The following is a 13,203-nucleotide window of genomic DNA, read 5'->3' as shown; positions in this document are numbered from 1 at the left end:
GCCATTCATTATACAAACATGCATTGCATTCATTGTGTATGTATATGTGTGTGTGTGTGTGTGTGTGTGTGTGTGTGTGTGTGTGTTTCTATGAGAGGCAATACTATGTTAGGAGCTAAGGATGCAAAACTGAATAAAATGCAGTTCCTCCACACTAGGAGCACACAGGGTGGCAAAATAGGAATGCATGTAAATAGATGTCAGCCATACATTTTTATAAATAACTACAGGCTTGGTGCATGGATTTGTGCACCTGTGGGGTCTCTTGGCATGGCCTGCGAAGATCGGGCCAAAACTGTCTGTCCAACATCCCCTGGGTGGTCCAAGATTGCTAGAGGGCACAGGCCAGGCCAAGGGACCTCACCTGTGCACGATCAGAGCCAGGGAGGGACCGCAGGAGGGCTCTAGGGTATATCCGGCCCATCTCACTCAGTCCCGATCAGGGCCAGTGGTGGTCATTGGGCATCATAGATGGTCAAACATTGGGGAACTTAGCATATTAGGCTTTTATATGTATGGATGTAATCAACAGTGATCAACAGCAGTGTGAGCCCAGTTGACAGGGCAAGTTGTGACAGTGCAAAGAATGCCTGTAAAGAAGAGACATTACCTCTAAATTGAGAGAAGAAATAAAATATTACCAGAAAATAAGAAGCAAACTCTATTCCAAGCATTGTGGAATAGCATACCTAAGGCACAGTGACATGAAGGGATGCTCATGACTAAGGAATGGTGAGTGCACCTGGAGTAGAGAGGACATATAAGAATGATGCAGAAGAGCCCTAGCCGGTTTGTCTCAGTGGATAGAGCATCATCCTGTGGACTGAAGAATCCCAGGTTCAATTCTGATCAAGGGTGTATGCCTGGATTGTGGGCTCAGTCCCCAGTAGGGGGCTGCAGGAGTCAGCCATGCAATGATTCTCTTTCATCATTGATGTTCCTATCTCTCTCTCCCTCTCTCTTCCTCTCTGTAACCAATAAAAATATATCTTAAAAAAAAAGAATGATGTGGAAGAAATAGGTGGGCAATATTTTAAACAGTCTTAGATAGGAATTTGGATTTTATCCCCTCAAAAGGAAACATTACTCCATCCATTGATGTTCTTGCTGTGTGTATGTGTGTGAAGGGGAGTGGGGTGGAGAGCAGGTTAACCAGCAGTGTTCCAAAGCCCAGTTATGTGCTAGGATAGTAATTATTGCACAGAGATAACATTTATTAAATACTCACTATGTGCCAAGCATATGTACAAGTTTTACATAATTCTAAATATTTTAGCTCTAAATTTAACACTACATTACTCTTAGAACAGTAGGGGCCAGTTCTCTGCATCTTCAGAGTGTAGGCCCTGGTGGGGCCATGTTCCCAGAGCTCCTTGGTTGGTTTCCTCAATAAACATTCATCTCTCTGGCTTACAGTGGAAACATTGTCTCTCCTTCACACATACACACGTGTGTCTACACGCTCGTGCGCACACACACACATACACACACACGTTCCACTTCTTTCTGCATTGTGCTTATAGCTTCATCTGGGTTGTGGTGATTGCAACTCCCTGCCTGGACGCCCTTGCTGTTAGCATTCTATCACTCTCTTATAAGTCAGGGAATCAAGCACAACATGTTTCTATGTAAATTGGGAGTTTAGAAAGTGTATTAGCAATCCAACAAAAATGCACATTAGATACTATAAACCAGGGAGGGAACCTTTTGAGCAATGTTATAAATAAGCATTTTCTTTAGCATTTCTGACTTAAAAATAGCAAGGTTGAAAGATAAACACATATTTTCTAAACCTTCTAGGGTCTAAAGAAAGTGAAAAGAACTTAGATCTGACCTGTGCTTTGACCTATTTTTCAAGAGCACAATCCAGTGATCACTCCCTGATGAAAGCAAAACTAAACACGCCATGAGGGATTCTTTGTTATTATATCCACAACTTGTCAATACTCCATTAGCAATTCTACTATGGAGTTTTTTTCCTGAGTGGAAGGAAAAATCTGTAATATGCAAATTGCAAGTAGTGTATCAATTTGTCCTCAGAACCCAAATTATTTCAGATCAATGTCAGTAAGCACATTACTAAACCTCTCTGTAGAGATAAACAATCCTATACTATTGCAGATAAGATAGCATATGCTACTTGTGTACTATATTGTGTTTAACTAGATTAACTATAGGTATAAGGCTTTTGAACTTTACTCGTGTGTTGTTGTTTTTTTCTGAGAATCAATTAAAATATTATTGTTACCTTGATGATACTCTTTTATATGAGAGGGATTTTTAAAGACTCAAATATTATAAAATATTCAAGTTTATAAACATCTGAGACTTCAGAAAGCATTCTATCAATATGTCATTATTCTGAAAATGCCTGTTTTCACAATTCTCTGCATTGTTTAAATTTAAGCTCCACTCTAGAGATAATTAGGACTCAGTATAGGTGATGTACATAAATTTAATATATTCCTCTTGCCATTTCCCCCCCTCCATAAATGTAAATTTTAATGCCTGGTATTTACACGTTATGAAGTATATCTTAGTATATGTACTAGTCAGGATGGATTGTTGTAAAAATATCATAACGTACAACCCTCCAAATTGCAGGGGCTTTAAATGACAAAAGCTTATTTCTTGCCCTTGCCACTCTTCCATCCTGAGTCAGCAGAAGGCTCTGCTCTGCATTATACTAACTCAGGGGCCCAGCCTGCCCAGACCTGGACAATCTAAAATACTACATATAGCAGTGACATGGCACACTGGCTTTTCAAGGTTTCCACTCAAAGGTGACACATTGCTTTTGCTCACATCCGAATAGCCACAGCAAGCAATGTGTGAACTCCTATTATCAAGAAGGTGAGGCAGTGCAATCAGATTTTGTGCCTGCTGGAAGGAAACCTGGACATTCCCAAGAATAGCATTAAGGATTCATCTTGTTCTTAAGTATTTAGTTTACTTCCCACATGCAGAATATGCTCAACTCATTTTCAAGTGAGACAACTCAAAATTGCCCTTCAGTCCTGGTATAAATTCAAAGTGCTGGACCTCTATGTAATAGGAAGGCTATGAAAGTCTCCTTCCCAGAAGTGGCCCATATTCTTCTGAAACATAACCTAGTGGCAAAAAGTTAAAAAAAAAAGTCATATGGTGATGCTGAATTTCAAATGGTGCAGGGAAGTCCTTCTTCACCTCTGAGCATTCCTGCATGCTTTGCCCTCTTCCCAAAATGCCCTTTCTCTTCTCTTCTCTGCCTTATGAAGTCTTAATTCAAAACACAGTTCACACACACCCCCATGCTGTGAAACATTCCTTAATATGTCACTGAAGAACAAAGCATACAGAAGTTTGCTCTTGCACTTGCAACATTGCATTCTAACTATATATCCACACGATTTTTTTCCACTAGACTTTGGACTCTGAAGATATGATTGACATTTTATTAATTCTTCAAGGCTCAGTACCTATACAGTGCAAGGCACATAGTAGTTGCTAAATAACTTATTAATGAGTGATTATTGCTTTGAGGACTTGATTATAAAATCTAGAGTTGAGACTTTTCTTTACATTGAGTTTTAACTATACATCTTAACATAACTTGAATTAAAGATTTGGTCTTGCAATTATTTTGTTTTATATGTTATTTTTCTCTCTTCTTATTTCATCTTTTATTAATAATCATAACCCAGGCTTTCAAAACAGCACACTTGGACTATTCTATTTCTTAGCTAAAATAATTAGTTTTTCTTTTTATTCATCCTAAAATCAAGATAAACCCTTCCCATCATCAAGAAGTTCTCATGTTGACCATACCATATGAACAAGAACCCACAAGGTTTTTCTATAATTTTTTAGTTTTGACTCTTAAAATACCATTGAATGGATTCATTTTCCATCTCATATGCAATTCCATGTTGTCAACATCCACCCCTTATTATTTGTTTCCTTATGAACAGCATATTCTGTACCCCCAAATCCTGGTTGCAGTTTGATCTGAGTCACTGTTAGTTCAGCTGTGTAGCTGTCACAGGTAACACAGCAGCTGTCTCTGTATTACTGTCCCAGAGGTGTTTCTATATTTGTTGAGAGTCTTACACTCCCAAAGGCACTGACACAGTCCCCTTCAAACTAACCTTCAGAATCAGAATGTTTCCTTTTCCAGCACGTTTGCCTGTCCCCATTCATGCCCAGGTCAGCTCTGCAGAGCATGGCCTGAGATTTTTCATTTCTTCCGTTAAAAAAAAAAAATCTAAAGTATGCAAATGTTTAGCCCAGAGGAAGAGCTGGTGCTTTCATCTTTCAGAAAGTAAAGAAGCAGTGCTGAAAACTGCTAGTCTGGATTTAATTCTAACCTACAAAGAAGGGCAAGAGGGTGGGGGTGAGACTCTGAATAATTGGAAACTTAGAAGAAATGATCTCATCTTGGAGTTGCTAATTATCAATAAGAACATAATGGGTATATCAGACTCAGGCCCAGACTTTATAAAAGCAGATTTCAAAAGATTCCAAGAAAACATAGAAAATATGTGTTTTAACTGGCTAGAGATTCTAACGTAAATTTTAATATATAAAACTTTCTTAAAATAAGCAAATCAGGAACAAAGAAACAGAAAAGGACAAGACACTCCTCAACTGTAGATGTTGCTATTATTGAAGAAATCTAAAGGAGTCTGGAGTGGTAGATGATATAACAAGAAATGTGGATGCATAGGGAACTTTTGAGCCAGTCAGATTTTAAAACACAGCATATGAAATATGGGAGGAAAATATGTGACCTAAGACAAATTTAAGAAAAAAATAAGGCAAAACTCAGCAAGTATAATGGCAAGGAAGTCAATGTTTTAAAATAAACCAAGGCTTGTTGAAATGTTCATAACAATTTAAATGACTTAGGATGGATTTTGAAAATGAAGGGTAGAGAACACCATTAGGGAAGATCATCAACAAATGACAGAGAACCATATAAAATAACTAATAAACAGATTCTTTGCTTCAATTGTGTTTTTTTTTAAATGCATTCAAATATTATAGAGTGAACAATACTTAAATGAAATGTTTCTGAACTAGATGAAATGATCTGACAAAACAGCCCAGATTCTTTCTAACCCCTCCCTTTTCTGAGCCCAGACAAATTATTCTCGAATGTATTGCCCAAGAGAAGAATCGTGGTCAATTTGAGGAAAGGTGAAGGAGAGGTTGAGGGCTTCACTAGCTGGGGTGAACACTATGGACCAACAGCCTGAACAGCACTTAGACCTTGATGGAAACACAGATTCGCAGGCTCTGCCTCCAACCTGAAGACTTTGCATTGAAACCAGGTATCTATCTGTGATCCACATACACAATACAGTTTGAAAAGCTCTGTTCTAGAAAAATTCAGATGAGCAAAAAATTTGACTCTCAACATATAAATTCTGTATAATAAAGGATGCTGAGTTTTGACTCTAATGTCAGCAGAATGGGAGAAGGAATTATTCAAGAAATGCTCTATGCACACACTGATGGGCTGTAGTAATCTCTGAGACTGAGAGAAGTCCATTCAGAGCAAAGCACACAAACTAAATCCATCTAAAAGCTAAAATTAAGATGCAGTAGCAGGGAATGCCATGGACTTTTTATTTTTAAATTTTGGGAAGCAGCTGTTGAGCATGAGAGTTAAGAACAAAGGGTTGAGTCCAACTACTAGATTCTAGTTTTGCCACTTTCTCTATGACTTTAACCAATTGTTTAACATCTCTGTGTCTGTTTTGTTCACCTGTAAAGTGGGGAATTGGTGTCCATTTCACAAGTAACTGTGAGAATAACAGGAGTTAGCAAAAGTAAAGAATTTCTAAATACAATGTGTAACTTAGATTGGATCCTGGGACAGAAAGAGGACTTGGGTGGAAAAACTGATAAATGCTAAATGAAGTCTGTAGTTTAATTACTAGCAAGGCACTGTTGACTTAAAAGGATTGTTAGATATGGGAGAAAGAAAATTTTTCTAATAATGTTAGTGGTGGGGCAATGGAATAAGCTGATAAACCCAGAATATTCTCATATGGGCTAGGGCCTTGGCCAAGATGAGTGTGGCCAACAATTCTGCAATATTATTCTTAAAATATATGCACAGCATTTTAAATTAAAAGACTTCACATAAACAACACAGGTTTCAGGTTTCTCTTGCAATATTAGAAGATGTGGCAACACCAGGTCGATGTCTCTACCTGACAAAAATAAGCAGGGATTTTCTACTCATTTCTGTGACCTGCCTTTGCATGGAGATTTTGTCTCAGACCTGAGTAGTGTTTGATCAAGTTGACTCCAGAGCTACACAATTTTGCTACAACTGCATCTGTCATTATTTACTGGTGGTGGAATATTGGATAAATTACTTAATGTTCTCTTTACCTTGATTTTCTTGTCTCTGATGTGATGATAACAACACCCGATTTGTAAATGAAGATTAATTGTATTCACTACATGCAAAGTCCTTGGAACAATTCCCAGCACACAGCAAGTACTTAGAGAGAGTGTCTTTATCATTATCTCAGTCTGTTACTCCTGGTAGAGAGGCTACCTGCATGCCTTTCTCTTGGCATTTCTTAGCAGAGTGTTTAAGTCAACAGTGTTTCCTTGATCTTGCATTACCATCTAAAAGCAAGAAACATGTCATGTTTCCAGGCAGGCTTTGAAACAATTGGGTTAACCATTTTTTATTTGTCACATTCTATGACTGGTTATAATCAAATAAAAACTGTGGTTAAGGAAGGTGGGAAAGGACTGTTTTCTCTTCTCTGTATGACGAGTCATTTCATGTTAAGTTCATAGTTAAAACATAACTCTGCACAATGGCTATGCTCAGAGAACCATAAGCACCATCATTATCATTATGGTTTATTAGCACAATGACACTGGTGACTAGGAAGATCTGGGAATCCTAAACTGAATTTAGGAAAATCATTGGATTTGGTGAATTTTTACCCAGTGAACAAAAACTGATTATGATGGTGGATGGTTATATAACCTTCTTATTTTGGGTTCAGGGTGAACAGAGATGGCACACATACATTTTGACATGGGTTGTTATTCAGAGTAAAACCATAAAACCCAGAAATTGCAGGCTTGTTCCCTCTCCAGTGCTTAACAACCTCCCAAGGAAGGCAGATGTATTTTTCCAAGATAGTGGTTTCATCAAAGGACAGCCAATAATGACATAAAAAGAGCTACCTGGTGGCTTATGCTCTTTTTCTAAGGTTTACTGAATACTAATAGGATATAGCTTTGGTTCAAAAGGAAGCCTTTCCAGCCAGTGTCATTAAATCTGATCACCAATTGTTTTGCCCACAGGGTCTACTTTATCACAGCAATGGGGAAAGGGTAAATATATATATTTGACAAAAAAAGAAGCTGGATTTTGAAATATGTACATGTTTATACAAAAATGAAAAAGATGTGTATGTATGATGAGTGATTTTTGTTTAATTTCTATAGTTGGTCATTGTACATATGGGAGATGGAATGAAGTGCCTTAGAATTATATCCAAGTAATAGGAACCTGAACCCCAACCTGGCTTTATTATCTATTTATTTTAATAGGCCATCTTGCCCACATACAATTAAGCTTTCCATGTTATATGAAAATGCATGTTAATACATGTTAACACACATTAACATGTGTTGCCTCATATTTTCTCTCATTATTTATAATACATTGGTCTCAACTATGATATGCATTCCATGAGGTCTCCAATATTTATAGTCCTCTGTGTTGCTCCTATCAGAGAACTGAGCACATATCACAGCTTCAGAAATACATGCAAATTGATTGAATGGCAAAGGATGTGGATGCAGAAAGTGAATGGACAAAAAAAAGTTTTTCAACAGAAGCTGAATCTTAAAGGGTGAAACAGTCACTAACTTAGAAAGTGACTTAACTGAAGACAGAAAATAAAAACTCTGGGAAGGTGGCTCGTCCCAACACTCTGTTGAGACAGGTGCTTCAAAAGAGAAATGGATAATTTTTAATGATAAAGAGAAATTTTTAGCTATAACAGAATGGATGTGGCCTATAAACCATATTTAATTTCCTTATGATACTATGGATTAAGAGAATGTAAAATCAGATTAAGTATTCAGTTCTCTAAAATATTTATAGACTAGTTTCCCCTTCACTTTGCACTGCTTTTAATCATCATTACTGGCCTTCAAAGATTTAGCTTTAAAACAAGTAATGATAGTGGTTTATGGAGCCTTATCTACTGTTATTAGTCATAGAAAATATGTTGACTACTGTTCTGGAACAGATGGTCTCACCTTCATTTGTGGTATCAATGAAAGGTACTGAGGAACCTCTCTGGAAGTCAGCATCCCCTAAGAATTTTAGTCTCTTTATCTGAATGTGTTATCTGTCTGGACTGAGGTCATGAACAACCAAGAAGTGGAGAAGGTGCCCTTGACACTTTTTCTGAAGTTGCATAAGGGAGAGTGAATGCCCTGCCCTGTTCCATGATTTATACAAAAGCTACAGTGACTTTTATGTAAATATTAGAGACCTGATGCATGAATTTGTGCAAGGGTGGGGTCCCTCTGCCTGGCCAGTGATCTGGGCTGATCAGGGCCATGGGAGATTCAGCCGGGGAAGGGGCCACAGAAGAGTGGCAGGAGGGGGTTAGGGGGACAGGGGCAATGTCTCCTCTGCAATGGATGAGTGACAGACTTTGATTATATCAGGACACATGCAGGTTTTCCTGTGTTTGGGTAGCTGTTATGAAATCCATTGAAGTCCTACCTAGAGAATTTAAATTAATGGAAGCAACCACCTAGTGAGTCACCACTTCAATAAATTTTTATAGGGTAGGTCACCAGATATGTATCTTTTACTTTTATATTTATTTCAGAGGGGAAGAGATAGTGACTTAACATTGTTGAACATTTCTCTTGGGTTAGGCTTTGAATAGGGCTTTCACATAATTTTATTACTGACTTTTCAACAACACCCTGAGTTAGGTGTGGTAATCCGCTTTTGTACAAGAGGAGAATGAATCACAGAGAGGTTGAGTCACTTTCTCAAGATACACACAACTAGTGAATGGGAGAGCTGGAATATGGATCCAAATAAATCTTAAGACAGAACCAATGATGTTCATCTTTTTCCTTCATCTCTCTTTAAAAAGATAGATTTTCAGTTAATTTTCTGCAATTCTGCCAACCTAATTACAAAGCTTTTTAAATTTATAGAACTAACATTTATTGTGTATTCAACTACATTCCCTATGTGCTAAGTGCTTGAAATGTGTTCTTTTTAAATGCACATAAGTTTACAAATTAGGTATGATTATTATAATTCTTATAAATGTGGAAACTGAGGCACAGTTGTGTTATCTAAGTTGTTCAAGGTCATGTGACTAATAACTGGCAAACCTAGATTTTAAATGAGGCAATGTGGCTGACTTTGGTTTCTGTTCTTATAATAACTATCCTTAACTGATACACTCTGTATCCCTTACCGTATTAAATATAAACACAGATTTAGCTTTGACCTTGATGTGTGCTACTTAGTACATTTATATGTAATTACCTAAGAGGGAACCTTCTCTGCATGCCTCAATTCAACATAGTTTATGCACTAGTTGAATTGGGCTGAATAAATCATATTTTATTCTGCTATAAGTTTTACATGCATGAGAGTCCATTTTTCCTATGTAATAATATTGTATCTCTAAAATACCAATTTGATCTATTCTATTAAAATTAAGGGATTAGATTCTTCAATAAAAATATAATACATGTGATTTTTGCCACTAAATTAAGTTTTCTTTTCAATATAAGTTAATGACAGATAGTGTATGGGTCAAAGTGGGTTACAAGATGTCCAAGAACTCACATTATTTTAGATAGAGAACCTAAAGTAACATCCTAGTATTGCTTTGAGTTTTAAAAATAAAATACATGTACATCTTGCTTGCCTTTGAAGGTCCTTTTTTCTAATCTCAGATTGCCATCTGAAATTTTAATTAGTGATTTAAAATGTGCTTACACAAAGAACCTTGTCCAAGTTGTCTGTTTCTGCCAAATTAAACTATTAAATTAAGTAACCTAATTAAAATCCTTTTAGCTTTTAATCAATATTTTATTTACATACATATTTCCTGGGAAGCTTGATTAGTTTTCTGGATGTGATGGTTATTTCTTCCCCATTTATCAAAAGTCATTTTTAAAGAGAAGAGTCTCTCCTCTAAGACCATGGAGCCAGAAGGAAATAAATGAGGATATCTTTGGTGCAGGCCCCTTCCTCAGCTCCCAGCCCTGGGGTCATGGGGAAGCCAGCACAACACTGGAGCTTCAGGGTGAGGCCCAGTATGCCTCTGTAGGAGACAGGGAGTGGTGTGTTTGTCCTGTATGGGCGGTTCTTCTACCCTTCCCTCTCCGAGACCCTCACAACATACATGGCCATGACTGCAGGAAGTGAAACCACAATGTGCTGTCCAAATCATAAAGTAGGCTTCCCTATTCCTTCTTCTCAATAATACAATAGTTTTATAAGACATGAAAAGAATGTCCTTTTTGTTTCACTGTCACCCTTCTTCATTTCCTATTTTCATTGGAAATAAGTTGTCCATTTCCCATATGCAACAGCTTTCAGCTTTTTTTTTATATATATAAGTTCAAGTATCAATTGCATGCTTATCATTTCTTGATTTAAAAAAAACACACACACATTTAGACACACCTATTAATATTCTATAATAGATGATAATTGGTTTCCTTTAATCTCCCCCCAGTACCCATCCATATATACCTATACATTCTGTCCACACTCCCCATTCTCATGTTAGAATTATAGCACAATTCTAGTTAAGTATTTAGTGTTGACAATTCCATGTTCATATAAACACTATTCCCAAGTAAGTCATGTAGTACACCATGACAACTTTTCATTTATTGAAGAACTCCTTGTTTCCTTAAATTTGATTAGTTTATTTCTTTGTTTAAGTTAGTTTTTGTGTGTGTGTAGGTTCATCTAGTTTGACCTCAAATTCTCCCCTCATAGGTTAAATCTCCCTTAATACAATCAAGCATATTGCAACATAAAGTTTAGTATCAGGGACATCACAACTAGAAATTCTGACTATTTTAATCTAAGCTAATTGGCTTTAATGGGTGTACATAACTATATTTCTGAGGTCATCCTTCACTATCCTGGAGAGTCTTTCATATCTCCATGAAGTCAGGTTTACATGAATTTTAATTGATCATAAGTCTTGGTAAAGAACATTCTCCTAAAGCTTCCTAAAAGTTAGTACATAAGAGGTTAGCATTCTAACATCTAACATATCTGAAACTGTTTTCATTTAACCCTTGCACTTAATTAATAGTTTCTCTAGATATTGCATTCCAGGTGATATGGCAGATTGCATTTTCCAAAAATATCTAAAGCAATATCTTCCATTTCACACACTCTTAGAATTTGGCATAGACACTCCTCTTGTAGAAAGGTGAGGCTTCTGTTCTTTGCCCTTCAATCTGGACAGACTTATGACTTTGATGGTAGTGATATTAAATAACCTTCAAAACTAGGGTACACATGGTTATACACATTTTTTGTTTTGTTTGTTTCTTTGTTTAGGGGGACACTTGGTTCTTTGAACCCAGTTATCAAGCATGAGAATATAGAAACCATCCTCATGGATAGAAATTGATAGCCAGCATCAGCTCACCAACCATGTGGGTTAGATCACCTGGAACTGGGTTCTTCAAATAGTCAAGCAACACGCTTAGTTATCTAGAGCTTACCCTGATGACCTTATCTAAATTGCAGATTTGTGACCAAAATACATGATTTGAGGGTTTGGAATGGTTTGATATAGCATAAAACATAAATCAATAGTTGGGAGAAAAATTCCCTAGGAATTTGGAAGGTATCATTCCTATATCTTGGCTCCCCATGCTGCTGTGACAAGCAAGAAGACATTCTGATATATGATAAACTTAATATAATATTTGATACTTTTTTGGAGGTTTGGGGGTTTTACTCTTTAGTACAATGCAGACATTTTACAACATTGAGGCCTGATACATCTTTTTTCACTTACTATGCCCACTCAAGGGGCCCCTTAATTATGATAAATGATCTTGCATTAGTTCTTTGATGCTTTCTTCTCTCACCTCTATCCTTTCTTTCCAGGTGTCTATATAAACATTGAATTTCCTAGACTAATTCCAGAAATCTCCTATTCTCTCTGTTATTATATTATTATATTTCTCTTTTTCTATCTTTCATGTTTTGGTCTATTTTATGAGATATTTTCAATGCTTGTCAACCATTCTCTTAAGATTTTATTTTATTTTTTGTAGTATATTTTGGATTCTTCATTATTTTCCCTTTTTTCTCTGAGTTTTAGTAGTGTTCTTTTCATAAATATATCTTTACTGACATCTAAGATGATAAATGGTTTTTAAAATTTCCTTTTTGTTCTTCTATGTTCTTTTTAAGTCTTCTTGGGAATTGGGCCTAGAAAAACAAACACATGTATAAATATGCTATTTTTTTCTATGGTATCTATTGACTAAAAAACAACAAACACATAAAAAAAGAGGTGATGTATAGTCTCATATTCCACATGTGGAAATCTTCCAGCGCCATGGTCAAAATTAAGTAAAAGTAATTACTCTTACTGTTTTTCTTTTCTTTTTTTTTTTTTTAAACCCTTTTAATCCATCACTAAATGCTGTTGGTCATTGTATGTACACTTTTTAAAATATGTGTTTATTGATTTTTTTTTTTTTTTATAGAGGAAGGGGAGGGATAAAGAGATGGAATCATCAATGAGAGAGAAAAACATCGACAGGCTGCTTCCTGCATACCCCTACTGGTTATCTAGCTTGTATAACCCAGGCATGTGCCTTGACCAGTAATTGAACCAGTGACCTCTTGGTTCATGGGTGGATGCTCAACCACTGAGCCACACCAGCTGGGCTGGATGTACATCTTCCTGTGTCAGTTACTTTTCTCCCACCCAGAATAAAATTCTTTTAACCATGTGAAATAACTTCTCATTTTTTTCTTCCTGGTAGCCTGAGTGGATGCACTATCCTCCTCTTATAAGGTTTAGATCAGTTCCAGTAATTAAGAAACAGATCTGAAGATGATTGTCAGGGTCAGAAGTCTCACAGGTGATTCTAAGATGTTGCTATTGGCAGAGGCAGTCATATTTTTGTGGCTCCATC

The 13,203-nt window shown here is 36.6% G+C and overlaps 1 protein-coding gene across 1 annotated transcript in view; it reads left to right on the top strand.

Annotated features, from left to right (window-relative positions):
- Positions 1 to 13,203, top strand: part of LOC311627104 (uncharacterized protein) — a gene marked incomplete at its 3' end in the record, with an annotated part of 735,059 nt that overhangs the window by 412,401 nt on the left and 309,455 nt on the right. The gene's annotated exons all lie outside the window — the stretch shown is intronic.

This window comes from Pipistrellus hanaki (assembly GCF_964339955.1).
Source record: "Pipistrellus hanaki genome assembly, chromosome: 8".
Classification (NCBI taxonomy): domain Eukaryota; kingdom Metazoa; phylum Chordata; class Mammalia; order Chiroptera; family Vespertilionidae; genus Pipistrellus; species Pipistrellus hanaki.
The sequence above is the reverse complement of the archived record's forward strand: the minus strand, read 5'-3'. Positions and strand labels throughout refer to the sequence as shown.